Below are 20,371 nucleotides of genomic sequence, written 5' to 3' on the forward strand. Positions count from 1 at the left end.
TTTTAAATTTTGTCTTATGAATTTGGGGGTTTTAAATTTTGTTCTCGGAGCCAATTATTTAATTGTATTTTAATGGTTTTTTAACATTTGTATTATATGTATTTTATTTGGCTGTTCACCGCCCTGAGTCCTTCGTGAGTAGGGCGGTATACAAATTTAATTAATTAATATTAATAATAATAATAATAATAATAATAATAATAATAATAATAATGCAGCCTAGGACTGCATTTGCTTTTTGGGCTAGCATAAAGAACATAACACAATTGTCTGTCTTATCCACTATTTCTCCAAGCCAGTCTGATTCTAGGATGTGGAATAATAATTTAAATTGCAGAAGAGAGATTGCAACTAAATATTACTAACAATAAGAACTGATAGTGACACCTATGACTCAGTGCATCTATTAGGTTCTCCATTAGATATTGGTTGGCCAGCCCTCTGCTGATGATCCTTTAATTTGGCTTCCTCATCCACTAAGCCTTATTCACTAAGGCTGCATTACTATTTCTATTAGTCTTCTCATCGTTCCTATCACCCATCTCCTCCCACTTATGACTGCATGACTGTAACGTTGTTGCTTGTATCCTTACGATTTATATTGATATTGATTGGTTCCTAGTATGATTTGATTGCTTATTTGTACCCTATGACCAGGGGTGAAATGCAGCAGGTTCTGACAGGTTCTGGAGACCCGGTAGTGGAAATTTTGAGTAGTTTGGAGAACCGGCAAATGCCACCTCTGGCTGGTCCCAGAGTGGGGAGGGAATGTAAATTTTGCAATATCCTTCCCCCAGGAGTGGGGTGGGAATGGAGATTTTGCAGTATCCTTCCCCTGCCATGCCCACCAAGCCATGCCAAGTGTGAATTTTGATCATATGGTCACAGGAATGCTGTAACGGTCATAAATGTGAAAAATGGTCACTATTGGTGACCATCCATTGGTGGTCATAAATGTGAAAAATGGTCGCTATTTTCAGCACCATTGTAACTTTGAATGGTCACTAAACGAACTGTCACAAGTGGAGGACTATCTGTACTAAGTGAGCTGATAGTTACCAATACTGTATTTTGTTCTTACATTAGCAATGGGCCATCAACTAAAGAGACTTTAAGCCTTTAGATTGATCAAGTTGAACGTAGACTACGAGAGACTTTGAGGAAAAACACACCAGTGGTAGGTTGCTCCCGGTTCGCACCGATTCACAAGAACCGGTAGTAAAAATTTGTAGTAGTTTGGAGAACCGGTAATAACATTGTCTGGCCACGCCCCCGAACCGGTCCCAGCCCGGTCGCCGCTCACTTACCCCGCCTACCTCATCAGAGGCTTTTTTTTAACTTTTTTACTTTTAAAAGCATTTTTTCTACAACCTCTTCGGCCAAAAAAAATGTTTTTAAAAGTAAAAAAAAAAAGCCTCTGATGATCGTGCAGCTCAGCTGGGATTGTCAGAGGTTTTTAAAAGCATTTTTTCTACAACTTCTTTGGCTGAAGAGGTTGTAGGGAAAAAAAAATACCTTTAAAAGCCTCTGGCGATCCCAGCTGAGTTGCCTGATCGTCAGAGGCTTTTAAAAGCATTTTTTTTCTGTAACCTCTTAAGGTTGTAGAAAAAATGCTTTTAAAAATAAAAAAAAAATGGCCACGCCCACCCAGTCACATTACCCCCCACCAAGCCACGCCCACAAAATAAGCCACGCCCACAGAACCAGTAGTAAAAAAAATTTAGAACCCACCCCTGAAACACACCATATGGCCTGCATGGAAGTAATCCTCTCCAAAATAGAGAAGTGGAAGAAGATAAATTTTTGGTTGGAAATTCAAGATAGTCTTCCATTGCTTGCCATCTCCTACTTGCTAAATTAAAGGAAAATGAAGAAAATTCCAGAACAGATTGTGTCCCAGCTATATGGAAAATGAGTGACTCTCCCTGATTATAAAAATCTGTAGAGATTCTCAGTCATCCAGGTCATGGTTGTCCCAAAGGTGCTTTTTCAAGAGGCAACTGGACTTTCTTGTTTTTTTCTTTGAAGACCTTTTGCTTCTCATCCAAGAAGCTTCTTCAGCTCTGACTGGATAGTGGGGAATGGAAGGATTTATACTCCTTGCAGACAAAAGCTGGTCATTTGCATCCTTTTAGAGGGTCACTGAAGCAATTGGAGGTTTATCGGTGCTCCTGGTTCCTGTAGTCTGCATTTTTTTTTCTGGAAATCCATTCCTACTCCCACACCATTCCAAGGGTGTCCATCCCAAATTGTGTAGCTAAACATCTGTAGAGATTCTCAGTCATTCCATGTTCTCCCTGATTATATTCAACCAGGGACTCGTCATGCAGAAGACTTGTGTGGAAGCGAACTATAATTCAGTTTTTAACCAGGGTTTGTAAGCATGCAGTTTCTAATGCAAAAGTAGCAGGTTGGAAGAGGTGCATGTAAAATTATTATTAACGGGTGGAATGCATCTGACATCTTGCTCAGCTTATTATCTTAGTTAGATTACAATAGTTCCAAATTACATTATTTTTTTGTCCTCTGTATCAATTTTCTTTCCGCCAGTCCTGTTTGATAATGAAAATGTACACCCAACTGACAAGTACAAATATTGAATGTTTTCTGAAACTCAACTATTTACGTTCTGTTATGTGTTTTTGACAGATTTTGACAGATGAAATGTATTGCTAGTACATGACAGCTGAAAGTTAAGAAGCTTTGATATGATGCCTGCCAAAACTATTAAGAGATACCAACAAGTCTACAGAACTCGCATTAATTATTTCCACTTTCAAAAATATGTTTTTGGAGTCTTGGATTCATAATTGGGTCGAACAATTAGAAATCAAATATTTGATTTCAGTCAGGATTCAGGAAAGGATCTGGAGGCTAAACCATACGATAGAAAAACTTCATTGTCACTTTGAATGTACACTAATTGGCATACATTAAAATGAAATTTCGTTGCATACAAAATCTCAAAGGGTCTCCACCTCCAATATACACTACATAAATATGACCAAATAAATAAATAGATAAATACAAAAGTATGCATATACCCACATATATTATATGACACGGAGAAACAACACAGTCTAGTTCAGATGTATACATGTACATAGAAAGAAAAATGAATCTTGCGATGGCATAAGGAACAAAGCTGTTACAGAATCTGGTAGTCCTTGCTAGAAATACTTTGAAACCTCCTCCCAGAGGGGAGCAACAGAAACAGATCGTGAAGTGGGCATGCGGGGTCTCTAACAATGCTTTGAGCTCTAAGCACATAGCGCGTCTAAGCAGTATCCTGAATTTATTTATTTATTTATTTTTATTTTATTTCAAATTTATAAAACAGGATGCGAGCTTCCTAGAATCTTCTCGGCTGTCCTTACCACTCTCTGTAGGGACTTTCTATCTGAGACGCTGCTGCCACCGAACCAAGCAGGGATGCGGTTTGTTAAAACACTCTCAATCGTGCCTCGGTAAAAAGAGGCCAGGATGGAAGGAGAAAGATGTCCTCTCCTCATCCGACGTTGAGAGATGAGGGAACTAGATATGCCTGGTCTAACGAAGAGAAGGACTAGGGGTGACATGATAACAGTCTTCCAGTACTTGAGGAGCTGTCAAAAAGAAGAGGAGGACAACCTATTCTCCAAAGCACCTGAGGGCAAGACAAGAAGTAATGGAAGATTTATCAGATACTGAGCCGATACATACCCAGCTGGTCATAAAAATCCAATGCAACTCAGTTAACAATTTAGCAATGAAAATTCTGGTCCCAATTGCGTTTGTAAATCAAGGACTCCCTGTACAGGATTATCTATATTTTTTTTATTTAGTTAAGCTGCCCTATAGAATATGTTGCAGTAGCGAACTATGGGGTTTTATCAATATTTCTTTCTGTCTGCACGTTGGAAAGCGATAGTATCACTGACCACTTACTTACTTATATAAGTAAGGACTACTGCAGTTGAGGGAAATACAGCACAGGGTTTCGTTATTATCCTTTTCTTTTAAAATACAAAGAGTTGGGAGTGGTTTGATCCCCGCGGACCCTCTGAGTAAGCTTTAAAAAAAAAAGGGAAACCCCAAAAGCGATGAATCAGTTATTTAAAGGAATTGCGATTTGCATAATTCATCACTGACTCCAGGAAAGCCACAGATTTTGTCCCCTCACCCCCCACCCCATTCCCCTCCCCAAAAACCACAAAGGAGGAACAGTATGAGTCCAGGATAACTTTGGCGTTCCTATTTTACATATTTCTTTTGGCTCTCTCTCTCTCTCTCTTTTTCTTTTTTGGTAATAGAGGCGATGATGAATCTCCTTCCGTTTGACTCCTATTTTGAGCTGCGATATTTTAATCTGTCCTGTTCTTGCTGGAACCGTGGAGATTAATGTGCCGGGTGACAGAGCTCAGAGGAAATAGCATAAATAAAGTAAAGTGGAGATCTGACATCTCGAATTTTATTGCCCCCCCCCTTTTTTTTTTATTGTAGCCTGAGCATAAACAAAGCACAGCTGCGTTCTGCCTTAGCAGTCCGAGCTCTCGGTCTCTGCCAGTCCCCTACTACGTCTCGGGGAAATGGGTCTTATGGGGGGGGGGGGGCATCCCTATTCAGATAGACATTCACACATACATAGAGCCTTCTCCCCTATCCTTTTCACATTAGCAAAGCAATCAGAGTAGAGTCGGAAGGGACCATAGAGATCTTCTAGTCCAGCCTCAAGCAGGAGACCATATACCTCGCTCAATGTCTATGGAGGTTCTCAGTCATCCAGATCATGGTTGTCCCAAAGGAGCTTTTTCAAGAGGCAACTGAACTTTCTGTTTTTTCTTTGAAGACGTTTTGCTTCTCAGCCAGGAAGCTTCTTCAGCTCTGGATGGATGGTGGGGAATGGAAGGGTTTATACTCCTTGCAGACAGCTGGTCATTTGCTGGTCTTTTAGAGAGTCCTTGAGGTTTATCTGTGTCCTCAGGGTCACTTTGAATAGTGCAAATGGGTGTGAAACCTTCTTGGCTGCAGTTGCCTCTTGAAAAAGCACCTTTGGGAAACCCTATACAATTTGAGACAGGTGGCTGTCCGGTCTCTTCTTAAAAGCCTCAGTGATGGAGCACCTACAACTTCTGAAGGCAAGCTGTTCCACTGGTTAATTGTTCTCACTGTTAGGAAGTTTCTCCTTAATTCCACTTAGACTGATATACCGCTTCATAGTGCTTTATAGCCTCCTCTAAGCAATTGACAGAGTCAGCCTATTGCCCCCAACAATCTGAGTCCTCACTTTACCAACCTCGGAAGGACGGAAGGCTGAGTCAACCTTGAACCTGGTGAGATTTGAACTACCAAACTGCTGGTGAGCGGGCAGTCAGCAGAAGTAGCCTACAGTACTGCACTCTAACCACTGCACCACCACAGCTCTAGAGTAGACAATAACAGAATAACAGAGTTGGAAGGGACTTTGGAGGTCTTCTAGTCCAACCCCCTGCTTAGGCAAGAAACCCTATCCTATTTCAGACAAATGGTTATCCAACGTCTTCTTAAAAACTTCCAGGGTTGGAGCATTCACAACTTCTGGAGGCAGGTTGTTCCACTGATTAATTGTTCTCACTGTCAGGAAATTTCTCCTTAGTTCTAAGTTGCTTCTCTCCTTGATGAGTTTCCACCCATTGCTTCTTGTCCTACCCTCAGGTGCTTTGGAGAATAGCTTGACTCCCTCTTCTTTGTGGCAGCCCCTGAGATATTGGAAGACTGCTATCATGTCTCCCCTGGTCCTTCTCTTCATTAAACTAGACATACCCAATTCCTCGTTCTTCATATGTTTTAATCTCTAGGCCAGTGTTTCCCAAACTTGACCCTTTGAAGATGTATGGACTTCAACTCCCAGAATTCCTCAACCAGGCATACTGGCTGGGGAATTCTGGGAGTTGAAGTCCATGCATCTTAAAATAGCCAAGTTTGGGAAACACTGCTCTAGGCCGTCAATCCTCTTAGTTGCTCTTCTCTGCACTTTTTCCAAAGTCTCGACACCTTTTTTGTAATGTGGTGACCAAAACTGGATGCAGTCTTCCAGATGTGGAAGACTTATCACACACACAATCACAAAATAGGTTTACTAAGAAGCAAACCCTGTTCAGTTCCAAGGAGTTCCTTCCCGGATGAATGAGAAACCTCATAACAGCCGTTGTCCAGCACAGATTAACTCAATTGGGTCTAACTCCTTTGCAAATCCCTACTAGGACAAGGGAGTTTGTTCTGTTGAATGAATGCAACTGTATCAGGGTTGTAAACATTGGAATGAGCAACAGATGGCAGTCAAGGGTTAGTCCATAAACGTTTATGAGTCATCATGGATTCGTTTTTATCATTTTTTGTACCTACTTTATTGCATTTGGCTTGCAAACCAGCCTGCCTTTCTTCCTTTTATCTCCCCAATGTCCCTGCGAGGTAGGCAAGATGTAGCTCCATGGTTGAGAGGAGAACTGATTCCTTAAGCACGTATTTTTTTAAATCTGTATGGCCTTCTCGAACAAGTTAAGGAATACATGACGGTGGAGAAGTTCAGAAGCTAAGTGCAGCCACGTTTCAAGCAGTCACATGCAGCTGTGTTCACACACATGGAACTAAGCCATCAGGTTAATGTTGATTTCATAAAAAAGGTGAGCAATTGTGATTTGCCCTCTTGGAAGGAGCACTCGGAGGCCTTCCTTCCTTCTTTTTGTTTTTCCTTCCTTCCTTCCCTCCCTTTATTTCTTTTTCATTTTTCTATTACTTATCTTTCTTTTAACTTACTTTTTTTTGTTCTTTTCCTTCTTTCCTTCCTTCCATCCCTCCCTCTCTCCCTTTATTTCTTTTTCGATTTTCTAATACTTTTCTCTCACTTAACTTCCTTCCTCCCTTCCTTTTGTTCTTTTCTTTCCTTCCTTCCATCCCTCCCACCCTTTACTTCTTTTTCACTTTTCTGTTACTTTTGTCTCTTTTAACTTCCTTCCTTTTGTTCTTTTCCTTCCTTCCTTCCTTCCTTCCTTCCTTCCTTCCTTCCTTCCTTCCTTCCTTCCCTTTCTCTCTCTCTCTCTCTCTCTCTCTCTCTCACACACACACACACACACACACACACTCTCTCTCTCTCCCCTTCTCTCTCCAAACTGTGTGGTGTTTAATATGATTCAGAGAGTAAAATATGAAATACATGCCTGGAGAGTAATCATATAAACTGCATTTCACTTTAATTAAATTTAAATGCAAGTGAGTAAGAATCTCAGTATGGTTGGGAGCCATCGACATTGTAAATTGCTTTTAAGCTAACATAAATACAAGCTTTCTTCATCCCCCACCCTCCTCATTCATCAGAGGGAGATTCGATTTTAGGGGACCAATTGGGGGCTAATAGCCAGAATATCTACACTGATGTTTCTCGCCAATTCAGCCATAAAAGCCGAAATAGCAATTATATGAGCTATTTATCCATAAAGATTATGTGAGAGAATAGCTAGAATTCTAGACTGGTGAGACCCAGCTACGGGTCTCCATTTAATCACAGTTACTGAGTGGTCATTTAAACTTAATCTGATAAAACTGTTGTGAGGAAAAAAGGAGAACAAGGATATTAGGAGTTATGAAAAAGATGATGCTAGGACTTGAAGTCGTATCCTATGAAGACAGGGTGAAGGAGCTTGGGATATTTAGTGTGGACAACAGAATACAGAATAAGAGAAGTGGAAGGGATCTTTGAGGTCTTCTAATCCAGCTCCCTGCTCAAGCGGGAGACCTTATAATATTTCAGACAAGTTAGTTCCACGGATTCATTATTCTCACCTTCAGGAAATTTCTCCTTAGTACTAAGGTTGGATTTTTCCTTGATTAGTGTCCATCCATTGCTTTTTGTTCTCCTTCAGATGCTTTGGAGAATAAATTGATCCCCTCTTTCTGTGACAAATATTGGAAGACCAAATAGCAATAGCTCGTAGACGTATATACCGCTTCATAATGCTTTATAGCCTTCTCTAAACAGTTGACAGAGTCAGCCTATTGCCCCCAACAATCTGAGTCCTCACTTTACCAACCTCGGAAGGACGGAAGGCTGAGTCAACCTTGAACCTGGTGAGATTTGAACTACCAAACTGCTGGTGAGCGGGCAGTCAGCAGAAGTAGCCTACAGTACTGCACTCTAACCACTGCACCACCACAGCTCTAGAGTAGAGAATAACAGAATAACAGAGTTGAAAGGGACTTTGGAAGTCTTCTAGTACAACTCCCTGCTTAGGCAGGAAACCCTACACCACTTCAGACAAATGGTTGTCCAACATTTTCTTAAAAACTTCCAGTGTTGGAGCATTTACAACTTCTGGAGGCAAGTTGTTCCACTGATTCATTGTTCTAACTGTCAGGAAATTTCTCTTTAGTTCTAGCTTACTTCTCTCCTTGATTAGTTTCCACCCATTGCTTCTTGTCCTGCCCTCAGGTGCTTTGGAGAATAGCTTGACTCCCTCTTCTTTGTGGCAGCCCCTGAGATATTGGAATGCTGCTATCATGTCTCCCCTAATCCTTCTTTTCATTAAATTAGACATGCCCAGTTCCTGCAACCGTTCTTCATATGTTTTAGCCTCCAGTCCCCTCATCATCTTTGTTGCTCTTCTCTGCACTCTTTCTAGAGTCTCAACATCTTTTTTACATCATGGCGACCAAAACTGAGTGCAGTACTCCAAGTGTGGCCTTTCCAAGGCATTACAAAGTGGTATTAACACTTCAAGTGATCTTGATTCTATTCCCCTGTTTATGCAGCCTAGAACTGTGTTGGCTTTTTTGGCAGCTGCTACAAACTGCTGGCTCATATTTATGATATTGATTTTCAAATATATTTTAAAAAGTTATATATGGAAGATGATCCAAAACTATCTCCATTGCCACTCAGAAATAATGGGTATGAGCAGCAGATAACCTAGATTTCTTTAAATATCAGGGGAAAATATATTGATGCAAAAATTTATGCAATAATGGAGCAGTCTATCTCTGAAGGTTAAGAGTTCTCCATCTCTTTTTCTGAAGGACTTTAAGAAGAGGCTGAATAGCCATTTCCCAATGCAGGTTTAACTGGTCTTCATGCACGCCGCAAGAAGGATTGAATTAAATCAGCCTCGTGGTCCCTTCCAACTCCCTGATTCAATGATCCTACACATTAATTTGAGATAAGAGCCTTTGTCAGTTCAATACCAAGGATTGAAATTGTGACTTTCTGCTTCCAAGACTTCTGCTCTGCTATTGTTCTGATGATCTTCCTGACACTTGTAACTGAGATTTCAGCATTCCAAATAACTAAGGATTTAATTCTCTCCCATTTTTTTTTAAATTTGATTTATAGGCCGCCCTTCTCCGGAGACTCAGGGTGGCTTACAACACGTTAAGCAATAGCCTTTCAAAAATATCAAAAATTTCAAAAATATCTTGCTTATGAAACACTAGGACGTTTAGGAAAATTGATTTAGTTTGAACTTCTGTTTGACAAGCTAATTTACTGAAAGGGCTTTCATGTCAGTTTTCAATAGAAGAGAAGATTAACAGAGTTGGAAGGGACTTTCTAGATCATTTAGCCCAACCCCCTGCCAAAGCAGGAGACTCTATATCTGCCTCTACTTAGGATCGAACTCACAACCTCCTGATTGTGAGGCAAGAGCTCCACCTCTAGGCCACTGGGTCTTGTATAGGCCACTGGGTCTTGTATTCAGGATTGAATTGTGGGCTCCTTGTGCTCTCTGAGCTTGGTTGTTTTCTTGCAGATGTTTCATTAGTAGATAACATCATCAATGCTAGAAGGGAGTGGGAATAGGAACTACACTCCCACCTACACTGATGATATTACCTAGTTGGGTAATGAAACATCTTCAAGAAAACAACCAAGCTCAGAGAGTAACAAAGACCCTTTACTGCATCTTTCTCCAGCGACCCCTCCCTGTGCATTTGCCTTTCTCAACATTAGTCTTGTATGTCCATCCATCACCTGTGATCTCCTCCAGTTCAGTAAGACTACTCTGATTAACAAACAGCTACCCACAATAGGCGATGCCATGTTCCCCTGAAAAATAAGCCCTACCCCGAAAATAAGCCCTACACCGATTTTTAGCATGCTCCCAACATAAGTCCTATCCCAAAGTAAGCCCTAGTTAAGGTCATCATCGGGAGGAGGCATGGCCAGCACCTGAGGTGGCAATTGCATGGGGGCCGATTGTTCGGCGGCAGCCGCAGCCAGCGCAACACAGGTGAGTTGATAGCCTGTCCAAGCATTAGAGGTGTGCAATCCAGACACGCCACACGGGATGTGGGAAAGCCGAGAGTTGGTGGGCTGGCGCAAGTGGGCGGCGGCAGGATGCTCATCTTCACGCGGCAGCACCAGCAGCAGGCAGAGGCGCGGGAGAAAGGAAGGTGATCCTGACGCACAACATGGGCCGCAGGAAAGCTGAGAAACACGAAGACAAGCCTCCTGCAACCAGCCGCCCACTCCGTCCCACTATATCTCGGCTTGCCTGCTCCATTACAGCTGCAAGCAAGCAGAAGAAGTGGGCATCCGATACATGGGGGGGAAAATAAGACATCCCCCAAAAATAAGCTCTAGTGCTTATTTTGGAGCCCCCAAAAATATAAGACCGGGTCTTATTTTCGGGGAAACACGGTATACAGATCGACATGTTGGTGTTTTGAATGTAAACCCACAAACTTCCAAAGCTGCAATACTTCTGATATTGTAATTTGTGTGCAGCCACAATAAACCTACCCCGTTTCCCCCAAAATAAGACATCCCCTGATAATAAGCCCAATCGGGCTTTTGAGTGCATGGCAATAAGGCCAAGTGCTTATTTCAGGGTTCAAAAAAATATAAGACAGGGTCTTTTATTTTCGGGAAAACACGGTAAACACCCCTCAGGAAGAGGGGTGAATGAGTGCTGTGATGTCATTGTGCAAAAGACATAAATGTCATCACTGACGTTAGCCCAGCCACGACACACATAGTGTTCTTGTGGCCTTTGTCAGATTCCTATGATGGGTTGGCATACTGCCCTAAATATAATTTACTTTGTTTTTCAGTTTCAGCTTAGCCTTTTGCCTGATTCGGGCCACTGTAAAGCTGTAGCTTACTATGAAGTACAAATCCAGCCAACTGTCATTTAATCAATAAACTAGGGTTAAAATAATCAGGGTTTTACAGAATATGAACACTAAGTCTTACATTTAGGAGATAGTGCATCAGCCACAGAGCTAAGGGTCAGTGCGGTGTAGAGGATTAGGTGTTGAATTGGAACTAGAGAGTCTTAAATTCAGTATTACTTACAGCCACAGTCTATCTTTCAGAGTAGAGCACCCAAAGGACTGGGGGGGGGTTGGGTTAATAGAGAAAAATGTGTTGTGTAAGCCTTCTTAAATTCCTAAAGGGAAGGCAAAATACAAATCTAACCAATACAGGTAGTCGTCGACTTGTGTTGTGGCCCGTCAGCAGTCTGTGCAGATAGTAGCTGATTCCGACAGCGAGGAGGCTGGTGTGGTGCTGCGCCAGCAGCCTGTGCAACTGGCACTTGAGTCAGACAATGAGGAGGCTGGAGAAGATGTGGTGCCAGAGGCGGGGATTCAGCCAGGGCCTTCAGAACCTCCAGAAGCTCCCTTAAGTGAAGAGGAAGAAGAGGAGGAGCCTTTTCTCGATGCACGGGCACGCAGAGCTGCCAAAAGGCAAGAATGGCTCCTTAGGAGGAGGTCTCAAGAGTAAGGCTTGGGGCTAATTGGCCACTCCCTTAGCCTATTTAAGAAAGGACAACAACTGAGGCAATTTGCAGGGAACAACTTAGTTCACTCTCCGTCTGGATCTTAGTTCTTTTATCAGTGTCCTGCAAATTGTTTTTGGGCTTTCTGCCAATCCTAGTAAGATTACGATTATTTATTCTTTGGATTCTTGTAGGCTGTTAAGAAAGTTAATTAACAGCCTTTGTTTGAAAAAGACTGATTTAAATTAGTAAACTAAGGTTTGTACAGACTTTGTGTGTGCTGCGCTCTTTGAGGTCCGTAGCTGGGGCAGAACAACTTACAACAGTTCGTTTAGTGACCATTCAAAGTCACAACGTCAGTGAGAAAAAAAAGTGACTTATGACTATTTTTCACACTTACGACCATTGGAGCATCCTCATAGTCATATGACCAAGATTTGGACGCTTGGCAACTCGTTCGTATTTATGACGGTTGCAGCGTCCCCAGTTCATGTTCACAACTCTGGCTGCTTTCTGACAAGCAATGTCAACGAGGAAGCCAGGTTCACTTAACATCCGGGTGATTAACTGCACTGATTCGCTTAAGAACTTGTGGCGAGGAAAGTCGTAAAATGGGGCAAAACTCACTTAAGAAATGTTTCACCGAGCAACATAAATTTTGGGCTCGGACTTCTTGCGTCTATACAAAGCCCTAGCAATTAGACATGATCTGCATACAGAACTGTAGAATTGATGAAATGCAATCACAAATATGCAAGTTCAATGTGAGGTTTTTGGCTTGTTTCTGGTTTCAGACTGGGCCGTTACTCAAATTTCATCCGGTTTTCACCCCCTTATGCTTTCTTTCTCTTTTTCATAGACACACATAACTGCATCACAGAATCTGATGTAAGACATTTGTACTTTTACCCTCTTTGAAAATCCCTAAAAAAAAAATTTAAAATCTTTTTTTTTTTACTAACAATACAATCATTCCTCTTTATATCTTACTCTCCACTCGTGTTTCAGATTTAGAATGAAACTGCAAAGGAATTTAAAATCAATACAATGACTTAATTCAAGCAAATAAAGTGAACGTCCTAAGATCACAAAGGGCAGAAACCTTCTTTTCCTACATAAAAAAGTTGTTTTAATTTACAAAGAATAGGGTTTTAACGTGATCTTCCTGTGCATTCAACATTCAGCAACAAAAACCTCCATCCACCCTTTAAAAAGACAAAGCTACATCAACATCCAAATATTAAAATAACTTTTATAGGCTTTTTCCCCTAAGAGTTAAGTTCTGAACTCACAACAAAATTTATACAGTATTCCTCTACAATGTCAGCAAAATAAAAGTTTTCGGAATACTCCAACACACAGTGAGGTAGTTCATTAATTTTGCTAACTTATTCATTTATGCTTTCAGGCCACCTAATAATTTAAATTCAGTGAACGCTACACCAGTAGACGAGAAGCCTACGGTACAAAGCCACAATAAAACAACGATAACAAAACATCACAGCAGAGAAAAAATTCCGACTGACCTCACTTTTCATAACTATTTCAGGCTCGAGAATTCAGAAAATGAATTTTCTGAGAGGAATTTTTTGTGAAATTTTCTGAGAGGAATTTTTTGTGAAATTTTCTGAGAGGAATTTTTTGTGAAATTTTCTGAGAGGAATTTTTGGTGGAATTTTCTGAGAGGAATTTTTGGTGGAATTTTCGGAGCTGAATTGAGAGGAAACTAATTCAGAAGCGCATTCCAAGCCCTCCACAGAATGGAGCTGGCATTTATTCAGAGTCTGCAGCAATTTAATGAATCATATCCAGAACGTGGTAAAATGGTACCTTTTTTCTTCTAGTGACGGACAAGCTCGGCTGGAGAGAATTCAGAACAGGTTTTTCCCGAAAGTTGCAATCTAGACACAATTTAGATTATGGATAAATTCACTCCTTGGTCTCTTTAAAAATCAGGATAAGCAACCTCCGTATGCTTCAGTCCATCAGGCCCATCATCAGCCCTTAGAGCAAATGATACAGGTAGCCCTCAACTTACAACCGTTTGTCTGAATGGCACTGAAAAAAGTGAGGATCACTTCTCATACTTCCTGCATAGCATCCCCACAATCACGTGATCAAAATTGGGGCACCTGGCAACCAATATGTATTTATGACCGTTGCAGCATCCTCAGTGGTGAAATTCAATTTTTTTTTTACTACCAGTTCTGTAGGCATGGCTTGGTGGGCGTGGCAGGGGAAGGATACTGCAAAATCTCCATTCCCTCCCCACTCGAGAAGGATACTGCAAAATCCCCATTCCCTCCCCACTCCTGGCAGAAGGATATTGCAAAATCTCCATTCCCACCCCACTCTGGGGCCAGCCAGAGGTGGCATTTGCCGGTTCTCCGAACTACTCAAAATTTCCGCTACCGGTTCTCCAGAACCTATCAGAACCTGCTGGATTTCACCCCTGAGCATCCTGAGGTCATATGATTGTCATTTTTGACTTTCCCCATTGTATTCCTTTAGCAACCGCAAGATTTATTTGGCAGTTGCAGAGATTTGCTCAACAACCCTGGCCAAAAAAAAAAAAAAAAGTCATAAAATCGGGTGCAACTCACTTAACAGCCACCTTAAATAAATAACGGAAATTCTAGATCCAGTTGTTCTAAGTTGAGGACTACCTGTATTACAAATCAGAGACCAAACCGGGTAGAAAGCACCAGAATTGACTCTTCTTTCGGTAGGCGACGTCGTTAAGCATGCAAAGCCAAACAGCTCCATTCCATCCCACGGCCCTTTGTCCCCAAACTTACCTGAGTGTCATCAATAATGGGAGAGATTGTTGCCTCAGCAAGAGATTGACAGGTGGATTATTTCTGATCCAGGTCACTTTCACAGGCAGTAACCCCCAGCTCTGTTTCGTCCCAGTTCTCCATTAATCTGTAGATTTTTTATTTTTTTTAAAAAAAAAAAAGACAAGAAAAATAAGATGGACTACATATTGAAATAGGTGTTTTGGGATATATTGTCTCTTGAAATATATGTATGTAGGCGAGCGCGCACAAAGGGGGGATAATGTTTTGCAGAGAATCATTTCGGGGAGGGAGTGGGACCCAGCTCGCTAATATAGTCAAGCTAGACTGGAAACTTTATCATAGAACTGTGAATTGGGAAGAAAGCATTTTGCAGTAGCTCTTATCTGAAGGGAGTATTTTAAAAGAAAATATGCATAATTACGTATTTAAATATGCAATTCAAGAAGGGAAGAGAAAACAGATTAGGGGAAAAGTGGAACGGAATTATAGGTAAAAACAACAAAAGTGTTTTTAAGGTAAAAACAGCAAGAACCAAATGGAGTAAGAGCAATTAAATGTCCTTCCTTCGTCTTCATCCTGCTTTGCTTTCGGATCTTTGTGTAGAGCCAATTGGTGCAGTGGTTCAGGTGCCAGCCTAGAGACTGGGAGACTGAGAGTTCTAGTCCTGCCTTAGCCATAAAAGCCAGCTGGGTGATTTTGGCCCAGTCACTCTCTCTCTCTCAGCCCAACCCACCTTACAGGATTGTTGTGGGGAAAATAGGAGGAGGAAAGTGCATTCCTCCAATTTACGCATTGGAGATGTTTGCCACTTTGAGTTATTTATAAAAAAGCAATAAAAGTGGGAGAAGGAAGGAAGGAAGGAAGGAAGGAAGGAAGGAAAGAAAGAAAGAAAGAAAGAAAGAAAGAAAGAAAGAAAGAAAGAAAGAAAGAAAGAAAAGAAAGAGAAATACTGCAAGATCACCAAATTGCAAGACCTCCACAACAGGTCTAAATAGCATCTGTCAATCATCCCAAATACTTTTTTAAAAAAAATATTTAAATAGCTCAAATTGTGAGTTTGTCAAATCTTGAAATTCCCAGTCTTCTGGTTGACTTCAGCTAGATGGGATGAGGTGGGAAATTTCTCCAAACTTCTGAAATGATTTTTAGACAATGGTTTAGAATGGCGCCTAATGTAGAACATTGGACTTTTTTTCTGCCTTAACACATCCCAATTAGAAACCTTGATTTGATAGAGGATAATATTTGTAGCGCAGGGTTGAATTGTAGGGTTCTTGGTGCTCTCTGAGCTTAGTGATTTTCTTTCAGACATTTCATTACCCAACTAGGTAACATTATCAGTGCAAGAAAGGAGTGGGAGTTGTTCTCTGTTTACTACTGTACTCTACTCTACTCTACTCTACTCTACAGAATATGTGTAGCTCAGGAGTACTGGGTGCTTGTCTGAGCTTGGTATTTTCTTGCAGACATTTCATTACCCAACTAGGTAACATTATCAGTGCAGGAAGGGTTTGCTCTCTGCCTACTATTCTTACTCTGTTCTACTCTTCTCTTCTTTTCTTTATTCTGCAGAATATTTCTAGCTCAGGTTTCAAGTGTAGGGTCCTTGGTGCTCTCTGGGCTTGGACATTTCCTTATCATGCTAAGTAACACCATTTAGATTATTGTATTGAAGTTGTCATTTTGTAAGCCGCCTTGAGTCCCTAGGGAGAAAGGCGGCATATAAATCGCAATAAATAAATAAATAAATAAATAAATCATCCGTGATCAAACAATCAAGAAAACCACTAAGCTCAGAAATCTCCTGGGAGACCCCCACAAACCTTGCTTTATCACACCAAATAAAGCATGGAAATCTTTCCCATGGTATGTTTAGTCATGCTTGCTAGAGTCCATGAGTAGAGGAACAGCACATTCTGACAAGTCACTGCCTTTCTGGAAAGCCATTTTCTTGACCAATACCAACTTTACCAAAATTGGCCTTCTCCTTCCATCTCAGATATGTACATTACTGAATGTGACATAAGTAGTTCTATGACAGTGATAGCAAACCTTTTCGGCACGTATGTGCATGCTCATTGGGGCCGCACTCCAGAAAAACCGAACTTCCGGATTCTAGCCTGCATGTGTGACCGACGATCAGCTGGCTGGCGCGCACGTGCACGCTGGTTTTCGGCACTGCTGTTCACGTGAAGGGATCGTGCTCCAGAAAAGCCAAACTTCCAGTTTCTGGTGTGCATGCACACCTGACAATCAGCTGTCTTTTGTGCATGCGCACACCGGTTTTCGGCACTGCGGCGCTCACAAAGGACAGCTGATCATCGCGCACGCATGCGTGCCAGAAACCCGGAAGACAAACAGGCAAGGCCGCGCGTGCCAGGAGACATGGTTTCGTGTGTCACTTTGGGCACGCGTGCCATAGGTTCGCCATCACGGTTCTATGGAAACGGCTAAATCATAACACGACAAAGCAGGGAGTGGTCTTGGATTTATTTTTCTATTGTAGGTGATAAGAGAACATTTAAATCTATAGTATTTATCTTTTGACTGTTCCACTTTGGGATTGTTAATTTTTTTTTTTTTACTTAATCACCCCAGAAGCCTTTTTCTGCTCACTGTGTGACAGCACAGCGAATATAATCCCTTAGTTGAGTGCCAATTAATAATTTTACAAAAAAAAACTTCATTCAGGATTAACAATCGTGAAACAGATACAGTTCCGTTGCTAATCCTCAATAAATCTATTGCTAATAGACAGTTATCATTCCGAGTATAAAAGTATGAATTAATCTAATTTTAACATCTTAGCGAGATCATTATTACATGTTAAAGAAATACACTCCACCGTGATTTAATGTATTGTCTTAATTATGCCTTTGATTTTAAACTCGCCTTTGTATTACAACCAACCCTAAGGAAAAGAACAAAGCATCTAAGAAACACAGTATGTTTAAAAAATGAAGAACGTCGATTTAAATTAACCCCACAATAGGGACTAAATTCATTTAACAATGAAGAGGCAGCCAGATTGGCTCACAGTAATACAGTATAAGGATCCTGGATTTAGTAGTGACCAATTGTGATTTTACACAGGTAGTTCTTAACTTACAACCATCATTGAGCACAACACTATGGTCGCAAAAGTCATCACAGTCATTAAGCAGGCCACATTATGACGACATCCAATTTTAGAACCTTTCCTGTAGCAGTTGTTAAGTGAATGCCATGGTCATTAAATGAATGTTTTTTTCTTTAAAACTTTTTTATTAGTAGTTCAAAATTAAAAAACATTGGACATAGATATGACATCACTGGTCTCAAGCATCTTCCAACACTTTAAACTAATACATAATATACTAATGATAATATAATAATATATTCCTTAGACCTTATACGTTATTTAAACATAGTGTAATAATAGTAATAATTTATACCTTATTCCTATACAATTATACATATCTATACCAGGGGTGGGTTCTAAATTTTTTTATTACCAGTTCTGTGGCTTATTTTGTGGGCATGGCTTGATGGTCATGTGACAATTCTTTAGGATTTAGCAGAGGTACTGGTCTACCAGGCTTTTAACTGCTAGCAGAGCTGTACCGGTCTACTCATTCATTTTTGGAGGCACTGATCTACTCATTCGTTTTTGGAGGCACCAGTCTACCCATTTGTTTTTGGAGGCACCGGTCTACCCATTTGTGTTTGGAGGTACCGATCTACTCATTCATTTTTGGAGGCACCGGTCTACTCATTTATTTTGGGAGGCACCGGTCTACTCATTCGCTTTTGGAGGCACCGGTCTATCCATTTGTTTTTGGTGGCACCGATTTACTCATTCGTTTTTGGAGTCACCGGTCTACCCATTTGTTTTTGGAGGCACCGGTCTACTCATTCGTTTTTGGAGTCACCGGTCTACCCATTTGTTTTTGGAGGCACCGGTCTACTAATTTTTTTTGGAGGCACCGGTCTACCCATTTGTTTTTGGAGGCACTGGTCTACTCATTCGTTTTTGGAGTCACCGGTCTACTCATTTATTTTTGGAGGCACCGGTCTACTCATTCGTTTTTGGAGGCACCGGTCTACCATCACACTGCCTTTTAACACTGATCAGCTATAGGGCAGCCTTTTGAAGCCCCTCGGCAAGAGTTTAAACAGTTTTTTTCCTTCTAGCTGATCAGCTGGGACTCAGGAGGCAGCAATAGATTGGGGGGGGCAAATAAAAGGTAAGAATAACGTGGGGGGGTGGGGGGGAGAGAACAAAGAGAACCGGTTCGGTGACGTCATATCGTCACCGCTACCGGCTCGGCTGAATTGGGCCAAACCGGGAGGAACCCACCACTGATCTATACCTATATGTACCTATCTATACAATTCACATGCATATTTATCTATAATAATGTATATCATTCTAGTCTAACATTACACATTTGTCTCGGCTATCCTCCTTTTATCTAACCATTCGTAGAATTTTGCCCCGATTTTATAGTACAATGTCCTTAAATGAATGTTACGGTTGTTAAGCTAACACTACAGTCATTAAGTAAACCCACTGTACCCACACGGCCTTTTTTGGCTGGAAACTGGAAGTAAAGCCTTTTTTTTTTTTTTTTTTTGCAAAAAGCATTGTCATTTACAGTCATGTGACCACAGGATGTTGCGAATGGCTGTAAATGTGATCTCATTTTCTGGCACTTTGCAACTGCCCCGCAGGACTGCAATGGTGGAACTTAGAAGCCGACTCACAAGTAGCTCCTTTATAGATATAATCTGATTACCTGGAGAAAAACGCCTTGTTCTGTATCAACCGGCGTTCAACCCTTTCATGACTCTGCTTGTAGCATCCCCAGGATCGTGTGACCGGAATTCAGATGCTTGGCAATTTATGACTATTATTGTGTCCCGAGGTCACCTGATCATCTTTTGCGACCTTTCGGCAAGCAAAGTCAATTGGAAAGCCAGATTCACTTAACAACTGGGTTACTAACTTATCAACTGCAGTGATTAGTTTAGTTTAGTTTAGTTTAGTTGATTTGTATACCGCCCTACTCCCGAAGGACTCAGGGCGGTGAACAGCCAAGCAATAAAATACATAAATACACAAAATTTAAAACCAGATAAAATCAAATTAAATCATTTTGGCCCAGACAGATTAAAACACCCCAATAATTTAAAAACAGATTAAAATTTACATATTAAAAGAGGGAGGAGATTAGGCCAAGCCCGCTTGATGGAATAAAAAGGTCTTCACAGCGCGGCGGAAGGTGCGCAGATCCGGGATCCTCCGTATCTCTGGGGGGAGTTCATTCCAGACGGTAGGTGCCCCCACAGAGAAGGCTCTCCCCCTAGGGGCCGCCAGCCGACACTGTTTGGCTGACGGCACCCGGAGGAGTCCCTCTCTATGAGAGCGTACTGAACAACTCCGGCAAGAGGTCGCAAAATGAGGCAAAACTCACTTAACAACCATCTCATTTAACAACAGAGATTTGGGGCTCTGTGGTAGTAGTAAGTCGGGGACTACCTGTATTTATGATGGTCAGTGTCCCAGGGTCATGCAATCGCCTTTTGTAACCTTCTGACCAGCAAAATCAATGGGGGGAAACAGATTCACTTAACAACCGGGTTACTAACTTACTAACTGCATGATTCATTTGACAATGGTGGCAAAAAAAAAAAAGGTCGTAAAATAGGGGCAAAACTCAACAAGTGCCTCACTTAGCAACAGGAATGTTGGGCTCTATTGTGGTCGTAAGTCAAGGACTACTTATAATGCCGTGACGCTTGCTAGGATATACAATATATCCTAAATTTACCATCGTTGTCACATGTTCAATAGGAAATCAC

At 41.3% G+C, this 20,371-nt stretch overlaps 1 protein-coding gene across 3 annotated transcripts in view; it reads right to left on the minus strand.

The window, feature by feature from the left end:
• The window catches only part of SOX5 (SRY-box transcription factor 5), a 1,038,733-nt gene that overhangs the window by 855,578 nt on the left and 162,784 nt on the right, over nt 1–20,371 (minus strand). For all 3 annotated transcript variants that reach the window (XM_087873007.1, XM_060688637.2, XM_087873006.1), the window contains exon 2: nt 14,525–14,651. The gene's annotated coding sequence lies outside the window, so the exon portion shown is untranslated. The remainder of the gene's footprint in view (nt 1–14,524; nt 14,652–20,371) is intronic.

Source organism: Pantherophis guttatus, chromosome 7, assembly GCF_059756535.1.
Source record: "Pantherophis guttatus breed Tessera chromosome 7, ASM5975653v1, whole genome shotgun sequence".
NCBI classification, from domain to species: Eukaryota; Metazoa; Chordata; class Lepidosauria; order Squamata; family Colubridae; genus Pantherophis; species Pantherophis guttatus.